A 12,392-nucleotide genomic window follows, 5' to 3' on the forward strand; every position below is an offset into this window, starting at 1 on the left:
AATCAAGTTTGGCTGCCCAGAAGTCCAGCGGATCTTCAAGGTCAACTGACTACATAGGATGCCTCTCACTTTGTCCTCCCTCTCAGTGGGTGTAAAAAAGGCCCCAATTTTGTTGCGGCAGCGAGGATCCAATAAGGTGGAGATCCAGAAATCATCCCGCTACCGAATGGTGACAATTTGGCTGTCACTACGCAAGCCAGTGTGCATGCATCGTGCCATTTGTGCAAGTGACTCGGAGGTACTCCCTGCCTCCATCTCCACTGCATACTTCCACGGTGTGTCTGGGTCCTCTGTCTCGTCTTCCTCATAACCCTCTGGCTGCTCCTGCTCCTCATCTCGTGTCAGATTAATAGAAAAAATGCACATTTGACAAAACCTAAACTGTGCTCCACTGTGCCACTCCCCCTTCTTCTCCTCCTCCAGTCCAGCCCCCACATGGCTCATGTGGCTGTGAGATTTAGATGCCATGTCTCCAGTGCCCTAACCAGCCATTGTTTCCAACACGTGTTGTAAGAAATGAAGCAGTGAAATGACGTTGTTCATCCCATAATCCTGGTGACTTACTAATAATGTGGCTTCCTCAAAGGGCCTGAGCAAACGGCAGGTGCCACTTATGAGCTGCCACTGGTTCACATTGAAGTTACACACGAGATTACCCCTATCCGCTTGGATCATCAAGAAATCGGTGATGGCTTTTCTCTGTTTGTACAGTCAGTCCAACATATGGAGGGTGGAATTCCAACATGTGGCAGTGTCACAAATCAGACTATGTTGGGGGATAACATTCTGATGCTGCAGCTCAAGGAGGGTGTGCTTTGCGGTGTACGAGTGGCTGTAGTGCATGCAAAGTTTCCTTCCCATTGTTAGGATGTCTTGCAAATTGGGGAAACACTTCAGGAACTGATTCACAACCAGATTGAACATGTGTGCCATGCAGGGCGCATGGCTCAGCCTTCCCAGTCACAGCGCATGCAAGATGTTCTTCCCATTGTTAGTCACCATGGTTCCCATTTCCAGTTTTTGTGGAGTAAGCCATGCTCTGGTTTCTTTATGAATGATTTTTAGCAGTTCCTCCCCTGTGTGACTCTTTTTGCCAAGGCAAACCATGTGAAGAGCAGCATGACACCGCCATGCCCTGCACACTTGATATGCTGAAGGGCCACTGAGACTTGTCTGGGCAGTGGATGCTGAGGACACGGTGGAGGATGAGGAGGCGGAGTCACAGGACCAACGGCCTGAGAGCGGGGAGGAGGAAGCAGCATGACCTGTCCAAGTTGCTGTTGTGGCTGTGCAGGAACCACATTCACCCAGTAAGCCGTAAAGGACATGTATTGTCCCTGACCATAGTTACAGCTCCACACGTCGGCGCTGCCATGCACTTTGGTACACACCGACAGGCTCAAGGACTGGCCCACCTTCTCTTCCACAAAATTGTGCAGGGCTGGTACTGCCTTCTTCGCAAAGAAATGACAGCTTGGCACTCTCCACCTCGCCTCTGCACAAGCCATCAGTTCTCTGAAAATTGCAGAGTCCACAGGAGCACATTCAGCTTCTGCGCCGTTGGATGAGTGGGCACATACTGTTGTCTCTCAGACATGGCTTCACCGATGGATTGTTGGCGGAATGGCTGACTAAAAGTAGGAGGAGCAGGAGCAGCCGGAGTGACAGAAGGAGGGTATGGCACACAGCTCCCTTTGGCTGAGGTGGTGGAGCTTGGGCTGGCTGAAAGAGGGAGCAGCATGCCACTGGGTGATGTAGCAGGCTGGACCACTACATTGGAGCCACGGTTCTACCAGGCCGCTTTATGGTGGCAAAGCATATGTTGATGCAGGGCTGTGGTGCCAACACTGAAACTCTGGCTTCACCTTCTGCCTACATAACTTGCATGTGGCTATGTGAATCTCCTCCGGATACTTGATAAAACACTGCCACACCGCCGAGTAGCTTATTTTCCCACCAACAGTCCGCATTAATTGACTGCTTCTGCCGCCGTCTCCAGGAACCCCTGTTCCACTACCTTCCGTGAAGGCAAGCTGCCGCAAAGCAGGTGGTCTCTCCCTACACGTTTGGCTCCAGAATTTCCACTTCTGCCACCATGCTGACTGCCAACCATGCTACCACCTTGCTGGCTCAGCAGCTACCTCACGGACAACCTGCAACTCTCTTCTCCTGATGATGATGAAGCCCCTTCTGCACCCGGCTCCCAATTGCGATCGGCTTCATCATCATCAACAAGTATACATATACATACATCACTGACAGACACATATACTTACACCTCTGACAGACACATATACATACATCACTGACAGACACATATACATACACCACTGACAGACACATATACATACATCCCTGACATACACATATACATACATCACTGACAGACACATATACTTACACCTCTGACAGACACATATACTTACACCTCTGACAGACACATATACATACATCACTGACATACACATATACATACATCACTGACAGACACATATACTTACACCTCTGACAGACACATATACATACATCACTGACATACACATATACATACACCACTGACAGACACATATACATACATCACTGACAGACACATATACATACATCACTGACAGACACATATACTTACACCTCTGACAGACACATATACATACATCACTGACATACACATATACATACACCACTGACAGACACATATACATACATCACTGACAGACACATATACATACATCACTGACAGACACATATACATACATCCCTGATAGACACATATACATACATCACTGACAGACACATATACATACATCACTGACAGACACATATACATACATCACTGATAAACACATATAGATACATCACTGACAGACACATATACATACATCCCTGACATACACATATACATACATCACTGACAGACACATATACTTACACCTCTGACAGACACATATACATACATCACTGACAGACACATATACATACATCACTGACAGACACATATACATACATCACTGACAGACACATATACATACATCACTGACAGACACATATACATACACCACTGACAGACACATATCCATACATCACTGACAAACACATATACATACATCCCTGACAGACACATATACATACATCACTGACAGACACATATACATACATCCCTGATAGACACATATACATACATCACTGACAGACACATATACATACATCACTGACAGACACATATACATACATCACTGACAGACACATATACATACATCACTGACAGACACATATACATACAGCACTGACAGACACATATACATACATCACTGACAGACACATATACATACATCCCTGATAGACACATATACATACATCACTGACAGACACATATACATACATCACTGACAGACACATATACATACATCACTGACAGACACATATACATACATCACTGACAGACACATATACATACATCACTGACAGACACATATACTTACAGCTCTGACACATATACATACATCACTGACAGACACATATACTTACACCTCTGACAGACACATATACATACATCACTGACAGACACATATACATACATCACTGACAGACACATATACATACATCACTGACAGACACATATACATACACCACTGACAGACACATATCCATACATCACTGACAAACACATATACATACATCCCTGACAGACACATATACATACATCACTGACAGACACATATACATACATCCCTGATAGACACATATACATACATCACTGACAGACACATATACATACATCACTGACAGACACATATACATACATCACTGACAGACACATATACATACATCACTGACAGACACATATACATACAGCACTGACAGACACATATACATACATCACTGACAGACACATATACATACATCCCTGATAGACACATATACATACATCACTGACAGACACATATACATACATCACTGACAGACACATATACATACACCACTGACAGACACATATACATACATCACTGACAGACACATATACATACATCCCTGATAGACACATATACATACATCACTGACAGACACATATACATACATCACTGACAGACACATATACATACATCACTGACAGACACATATACATACATCACTGACAGACACATATACATACATCACTGACAGACACATATACTTACAGCTCTGACACATATACAGCACTTCTCCGCAGGTCCTTCAGCATTCTTTAGTTCTGTGTTCCATGAGTGTAGTAAACGGCTATGCTGAAGACCCAGGGCTATGGATGTCAGACCAGGGGCATCAGACCCCTTTTAGCCCCCCTAGCCCCTGCAGCTGAGTAACAAATGTGTATTTTACCAGAATATAGCTCTACTGTCGTGGCCAAACGTTTTGAAACTGACACATTTTGTTTTTGACAAAGTTTACTGCTTCTGTTTTTATAGTGGCAATTTACATTAACTCTAGATTGTTATAAAGAGTGATCAGATACATTGTAATAAATTGCAAAGAAGACTACAGTGCCAGGCTACACTCCCAAAGAGGTATGAGATCCAGAGCCACAAGGGATCAGAGGGGCAGGGAGACCTTGTCCAATCTTCACAATGAAATGTCTCTCATTGTGGTATGGAATTTGCTAAGGGAATTCCCATATTGTGGGGGGGATTTATCAAAACTTGTCCAGAGGAAAAGTTGCCCAGTTTCCCATAGCAACCAATCAGATCGATACTTTCATTTTGCAGAGGCCTTGTTAAAAATGAAAGAAGCGAGCTGATTGGTTGCTATGGGCAACTGGGTAACTTTTCCTCTGGATAGGTTTTGATAAATCTCCCCCTGTGTCCTTGGAGAAGTTTTCAGTAACAACAGTTTATGGCTGGGATTCCACTTTAGTTTTTGAGCCAAAGCCAGCAATGTATTGAAAAGGAATGGGAAATATAAGGAAGGACTTATTCTTTGCCTTTCTTATTGAACCTACATCTGGCTTTGGCTCACTGGCAAGTGGAATCCCAGTCTAAGGGATTATTGAGCAGCTTTCTCATTAAAACAATCACCAAACGCGTTTCAGGGAAAGGGGTCAGGCTATACCTTACTATACCCAGAAATGCGTTTGGTGATTGTATTTAATGAGAAAGCGGCTATCCAGGCTTGATCCTTATACACACAAATACAAGTGTTTTTTGAAGTACGCCACTGAGACTTTTTTACACCTGCGGAGAATTACTGGACCCAGAGGAAATAGGTAAGAGGTTGGCATCTGCCATCTATACCCCTTCCTATTGGGACTTTGCATTTAACATATCTGCAAAATATAAGCTATAACCTGTTCCAGGCAGCGCACGCCCCATACCTGGTCAGATGATCTGCAGTTAGCTGACCGCAACTTCCAGCAAGCTCGCCAGCGTGTGCAGCCGCATTGAACATCATAAGCCGCCACCGGCTGGAGCGAGAGGGCACGCAGCCACAGGCAGGAGCTGAACCGGTCGACGTGGAGTGGCGAGTAGCACAGAGTGCCAGTAGCATCAAGTTTTCTCTCGCAGGTCAGCCTACCCAGTGCCGGTATCAGTCTATGGAGCATACGATGTGAACTGTCTGATTTGTCTGGAACTCTGTTGGTCCTTTAAACTGAAATTTAGGAATGTTCCCTCTTTATTCACAGGTGGACTAAAGTGCTGATACCAGTTAGTTACATGCAGATCATTTTTTATTACAGATGGAATATATCGCCGCAAACTAGTCATTTATGTGAATGATTAAGGCTCAGTGTTTGAAATTTAAGTGCAACATTTTCTTTGTACAGGTGATATGAACCCATAATCCTAGTGTGTTACATATACACACAGAGTGTGTGACAAGCCATGATTGTATTGTTTTGTTGTATGCCTTTATATAGTACACCGCAAAGGCCCTGTGGAGGCAATTTTAGTAGGAGCAGATATTCCGTCTTTCTCATATAATTTGTGTTTCATTAATATTTTGCATTTTATTATTATTTAATATTTGATATGGTTTAGCTGGCTTCATGTAATTATCTCACCATATACCCACCACACCCTCAGCATTCTGACTGACTGAGACATTGAGGACTGCTCTCTTGGTTTTCTTGTATATATAATTTTTTTGCTTCTCTTTGAGTGAGAGATTTGCAGTTAAAGGGGTATTCCAGCCCAAAACTTTTTTAATATATATCAACTGGCTCCAGAAAGTTAAACAGATTTGTAAATTACTTCTATTAAAAAAATCTTAATCCTTCCAATAGTTATTAGCTTCTGAAGTTGAGTTGTTGTTTTCTGTCTAACTGCTCAATGATGACTCACGTCCCGGGAGCTGTGCAGTTCCTATGGGGAAATTTTCCCATCATGCACAGCTCCCGGGACGTGACATCATCATAGAGCAGTTAGACAGAAAACTTCAGAAGCTAATAACTATTGGAAGGATTAAGATTTTTTAATAGAAGTAATTTACAAATCTGTTTAACTTTCCGGAGCCAGTTGATATATAAAAAAAAAGTTTCTGCCTGGAATACCCCTTTAACCTCAGGTCTGCTATTGTGAGCTCCAACCCATTCAATTATATTTTAAGGATGGGTTTACCCAAGGCAGTTTTGATGTAAAAAAAAATGTTGGCCAAAAAATTCCATGGATGAAGTTGTGTCCATACGTTAGCCGGAAGTCAATGGGAAATAGAAAACGCCATGTCTACAATGCTTTTTATTTTTTTTTTATTTTTTTTGTTCCGTTTTTCTCTCTTTAGTGGTGTTTTTTAGGTTAGTGATTGTTTTTCCGAAACACAGCATGCTCTGGTGTCATTTTTTCTACAGCTTTTCCTCACAATTTTTTATAGAAATCCTAGAGTCACATAATCAATAAATCACATGATTCATAATCAGCATAATGCAGGTGATTATGCTATAATTGCTATGTTGTTTTTATTTATTTTTAAACAGTGTGTGCTCTGATGGCCACTTTTCCATAGAACATTATTACATTTAAAATACAACTATTCTTAATACGTATCAAATGTGTAAAGCGTCTCATTATTGTGATAATGCGAAGATATGGCAGATATACAATTATGAATAAATAACGATGGAACAATTTAATAACAGGCTCACAAATATTTCTATGGACTATATAATGATAGGCTTACACATGCTATAGTAAATAATCATTTCAAGCTTATTATTAAATTGTTCATGATTAGTCATTCACAATAGTATAACGCCCACGAATAGGCAAACTGTGGGACATATAGAAAACAGACAACACCTACCAACCTACTTAACCCACCCCCCCCCCCCCCCCAACCTGCCCCCTTAAGACCTGTCATTAAAGCTGGCTGCCATTTTTTTTAAGGTAAATTTTAACATATATAGATAGATTGATAGATATTTAGTAGTATTGCTACTTGTCATTTTAAACTGCATTATATCTGCACTGTATGTTGTTGGTGGTATTGTGTAAATTGTTATTGAGGTAACTATGTGGAAGAATTATTTAGCTGATGACACTATTATTTGGGCACCAAACAACATTTATAATGAAGCACAGATTGGTATGGTTATTTGTAGATTGTATAATTGTAAGCTATATGGTGGGAAACACCAGAAAAAGGTACAACATGGGACACCATGCTGCCTCAACCTTGGGGGAAAAAAAGAAATATGTAAAACTAAAGATAACAGTAACTTATTAACACATATACAGTAAACGTGTCTGTTTATATAGTCATGTATAGTAAATGTAGCATGGTGCTCTTCTTGCATTCACTCTTCTTGTATCTCAGCATCATGAGTGTTTTTCTTTCATTTTGGCACTGCAAACACAAAAATACCAGTAAGTGCACAAGGCATGTGTATACCGTATTTTTCGTCCTATAGGACGCACCGGCGTATAAGACGCACCCAATTTTTAGGGGCAAAATCTAAAAAAAAATAAAGATTTTGAACCCAATAGTGGTCTTCAACCTGCGGACCTCCAGATGTTGCAAAACTACAACTCCCAGCATGCCCGGACAGCCAACGGCTGTCCGGGCATGCTGGGAGTTGTAGTTTTGCAACATCTGGAGGTCCTCAGATTGAAGACCACTGCATAGGAGGAGGTAATACTCACGTGTCCCCGCCGCTCCAGACCTGTCACCGCTGCCCTGGATGTCGCTCCATCGCTGTCGCCGTGTCGCCGTCGCTCTGGAACGTCTCTGCTGCCGGCCGGGTATCCTCGCTCTCCGTCTCCGTCATCACGTCGTTACGCACGCCGACGCACGTACGCGACGACGTGATTACGAGGAAGGAGAGCGCCGGCCATACAGGGGATCCCTGAACGGAGAAGACACCGAGGAGGCAGGTAAGGTGTCCCCCCTCCCCCACGGTGTCCTGTAAGCACTAACCCGGCAATTCAGTCGGGCTGTTCGGGACCGCCGCGGTGAAATCGCGGCGGTCCCGAACAGCCCGATTGAACAGCCGGGTTAGTGTCACTTTCCCTTCAGATGCAGCGGTCAGCTTTGATCGCCGCGTCTGAAGGGTTAATACAGGGCATCACCCCGATCGGTGATGTCCTGTATTAGCCGCGGGTCCCGGCCGTTGATGGCCGCAGGGACCGCCGCGATAGGGGTGTATTCACCGTATAAGACGCACCGACTTTTTCCCCCCAGTTTTGGGGAAGAAAAAGTGCGTCTTATACGGCAAAAAATACGGTACTTATTTCTCAATATCATAAAGACTATTATAAGACACTTTGGGGGAAATGTATCAAAACTGTTGTCAAGTAATTAGATAAGTTGCCCTTAGCTGTTGATCATGCAGGAAAGTAAAAAATGGACTGTTCCACCAATGCTTTTTGCATTTTTGTTTTTTATTCTTAATTTTTTTATGAGCCATAACTCTTATTTTTCTATCCACAGATCCATTTAAGGGCTTGTTTTTTGTGTGATCAATTGTAATTTGTAATGACACCTTTTATTTTACCATAAAATATACAGCACAAATTGGGGGAAATTGGAGAGAAAACTGCCCATTTTGGGGGGGGGGGGGGGGTCTAGTTTTTCCGCAGTGCGCTTCACAGTAAAACTGCCATGTTTTCCTTATTCTGTGGATCAATACAATTGAAACCATACCTGTGTTTACATGCTTTTCTATTATTGTACTGCTTTTAAAAACAGTTAAACTTAAAGAAAATAAGTGTGTTTAGAATAGTTCTATTCTGGCCCCCCTATAACATTTTTATTTTTCTGTATACAGGGCTGTATGAGGGCTCATTTTTCTGCCCTGTGATCTGTATTTTTATTAGTTCCACTTCATATGTGACTTTTGGATCACACTAGTTAGTTTCTTTCTGGCACGTAATGTGACCAAAAATCTTGATTTATGTTTACGCCATTATATGGGATTATAAACATTATGTCTTTATAGTTCCGACATTTCGGCATGTGGTGATACCAAATATTTAGATTTTTTTTTTTATAGAAAGGAGGAGTGATTAAAATTTTTATTAGAGGACGGTATATTTCTATTTAAAAAATAAATAAATCATTATTTGATGAACTCTTTTTAAGTCCCCATATGGGAGTTTTACATGCAATAGTTGGATTGCTACCACTGAATAAAGCTATACTATTGAATAGCATTACTCTTTCTATAAGGCAAGCACAGCATGCAAATAATACTCTCGTTGTTAGAATCTTTAATGGAAACCTGTCATCACTTGCTGCCTGGACCTGGAGTCATGAGGGAGGTCTCCGGCAGCTTCTCCCGGCACCAGCTGTCCTTCTTTGGGCATAGGAAAGATCTATCAGTCAAGGCCAGTGAGTGGGAGAAGATGTCAGAAACTACCTTGATGACTTATGATACAGCAACATAAAAGTAATGACAGATAATAAGTAGTACAACTTTATACAAATTTCTTAATTAAGACTCACCCTGAATGGCTAGATAGTAAGGTTTAATGGTGGCCATGTTGCCCATGGTGATCCTGATGCCCATGTTGCCCATGGTGATCCTGATGCCCATGATGTCCATGGTGTTCCTGTAAACCAGTTTGTCCATGTGGATTAAACTGTCCAGAACTACCATACTGTATGTTGGGACCTTGGTGATGAGGTGAAGGAGGTCCTGGATGAGGATCATGCTGATGGTGGTCGTTATGGTGGGGATCTCCATGTGGGGTTTGGGAATGTGGTCCTGAAATAACCATTCATTATGAATTACAAAATCATGTACCACTGTATATAATGGTAATATAATAAATATGTATTGCCAGGTAACAAAAAGTACTATATATCACACTGTATGTGATGCCCAGTAGTGGTATAATGCACATAGTGATATCTCTGTGCAGGAATAATGTACACAGCGAGTGACCCAATGATGTCACAATAGTAAGATAATGCACGTAGGAATTCACATCAATAGATATCCGGAGTATATAGGACTCCAGTAAGGAGACCTTTGTTAGGGACAATACCCTTACATACAACAGGGACAATACCCTACAATAAGTAAACTTTAGAAACCCGACGCGTTTCCCTGTACTTAAGGTAACACTACGGTTCATCAGGGGTTAAAAAGTGCTAACTAGAGTATAATAGGAATTAGATAATATAACTTATTCCATTCTGTAAAGTAGATACAGCAACGAAACATATAACAAATAGCAGACAGTATATATTGAGCACATGTAATGATTCCTTATGATGTTAATAAAAGCAGATGAATATCGGCATCACTGTGAAGTCCAGGGTTGCGATGGAGTATTTTTATATATATATATATATATATATATATATATATATATCAACAGATGTTTTCATTCCTCCATATGTGTTATGTCCAATACAATCTGTCACAGCAATCCGATGACATCAAGGTCCAATTTAGTACTGTTCCGTTGCTTTCACACCCATATACTCATAAGGGCACATCAGATGACCACTCCAGTCCGGATCCCTGCCACACCCCCTTTCACGCTTACTTTACACCAAGCTGCATTGAGTGAGGCGCAAAGTGTAAAAATAATTTTTGCAATAAATTTGCAACTTTTTACAGCCTTTGTCCACCACAGACCTTGATAAATTTTCCGACTGGGGGAGATAAAAATTGTCTTGCTCAGTGTAGACCTTAAACTAGACAGTCCACAAATGCACCAGATTTACAAAAGTAACTCTGACTGCTTGAAAATTTAGACTGTTTGCTTTACATCATTTTTAAATTGGTATACTTTTAAGCTAAAACATGTGCACCAAAATGTTGCACATTTTGGTGCATATAAAGTCCACCCCTGTTAACCCCAGCCCATTTTCACCTTAAGGACCTGGGCGTTTTGTGCACATCTGACCACTGTCACTTTGAGCATTAATAACTCTGGAATGCTTTTACTTTTCAATTTGATTCCAAGCGTGTTTTTTCGTGACATATTCTACTTTATGTCAGTGGTACATTTTTGTCGATACTTGCATAATTTCTTGGTGAAAAATTCAAAAATTTGATGAAAAATTTGAAAATGTAGCATTTTTTTACTCTGAAACTCTCTGCTTATAAGGAAAATAGTCATAACAAATAAATGTTATATTTATTTACATATAAAATATGTTAACTTTATATTTTCATCATAAAGTTGACATGATTTTACTTTTGGAAGACATCAGAGGGCTTCAAAGTTAAAAAAAAAATGCAAAGTGCTCAAATTCTTCATAACATTTTTGAATTTTCACCAAGAAATGATGCAAGTATCGACAAAACATTCACATGGGGGGGGACCCTTCAGCTGTTGCAAAACTACAACTCTCAGCATGCACTGACAGACCATATATGCTGGGAGTTGCAGTCATGCAACAGCTGGAGGCACATTGGTTGCGCAACACAGTTTGTTACTTAATTCAGTGTTTCGCAATGTGTGATCCTCCAGCTGTTGCAAAACTAGAACTCCCAGCATGTACAGTCTCTCAGTGGATGCTGGAAATTGTAGTTTTGCAAGAGCTGGGGGCACACTGGTTGTGAAACACTGAGATAGGACACAAACTCTGCTTCCCAACCAATGTGTCTCAAGTTGTTGCAAAACTGCAACACTCAGCATGCATTGAGTCGAAGGGCATGCTGAGAGTTGTAGTTTTGCAACAGCTGCAGGCACACTGCTACAACTCCCAACATGCCCTTTGGTAGTCTGTGCATGCTGGGAGTTGTAATTATGCAACAGCTGGATGCACACTTTTTCATAGAATGCAAAGCCTGCACAGACTACCAAAGGGCATGCTGGGAGTTGTAGTCTGAACTCCAGCTGTTGCAAAACTACAACTCCCAGCATGCCCTTTGGCTGTGCATGCTGAGAGTTGTTGCTAAGCAACAGCAGGAGGTGAACATGCCTCACCTTGTGCTGTATCCTGCCGACGGGACAACCGCCGCTGCTGCCACTGCT

General features: G+C 41.7%; 2 long non-coding RNA genes across 7 annotated transcripts in view; one reads left to right on the forward strand and one right to left on the reverse strand.

Moving 5' to 3' along the window:
- The first annotated feature begins 4,836 nt into the window (after positions 1 to 4,836).
- Positions 4,837 to 6,067, forward strand: LOC130285152 (uncharacterized). Its single transcript, XR_008847272.1, has 3 exons — positions 4,837 to 5,230; positions 5,321 to 5,528; positions 5,648 to 6,067. It is a non-coding gene; the product is annotated as an uncharacterized LOC130285152 (long non-coding RNA).
- Positions 6,068 to 7,315: 1,248 nt separating this feature from the next.
- The window catches only part of LOC130284571 (uncharacterized), a 31,426-nt gene continuing 26,349 nt past the window's right edge, over positions 7,316 to 12,392 (reverse strand). For all 6 annotated transcript variants that reach the window (XR_008847086.1, XR_008847085.1, XR_008847087.1 and 3 more), the window contains 2 exons: positions 9,901 to 10,162; positions 7,316 to 7,803 (listed from right to left, as the gene is read on the reverse strand). This is a non-coding gene — a long non-coding RNA (uncharacterized LOC130284571). The remainder of the gene's footprint in view (positions 7,804 to 9,900; positions 10,163 to 12,392) is intronic.

This window comes from Hyla sarda, chromosome 8 (assembly GCF_029499605.1).
Source record: "Hyla sarda isolate aHylSar1 chromosome 8, aHylSar1.hap1, whole genome shotgun sequence".
Taxonomy (NCBI): Eukaryota; Metazoa; Chordata; class Amphibia; order Anura; family Hylidae; genus Hyla; species Hyla sarda.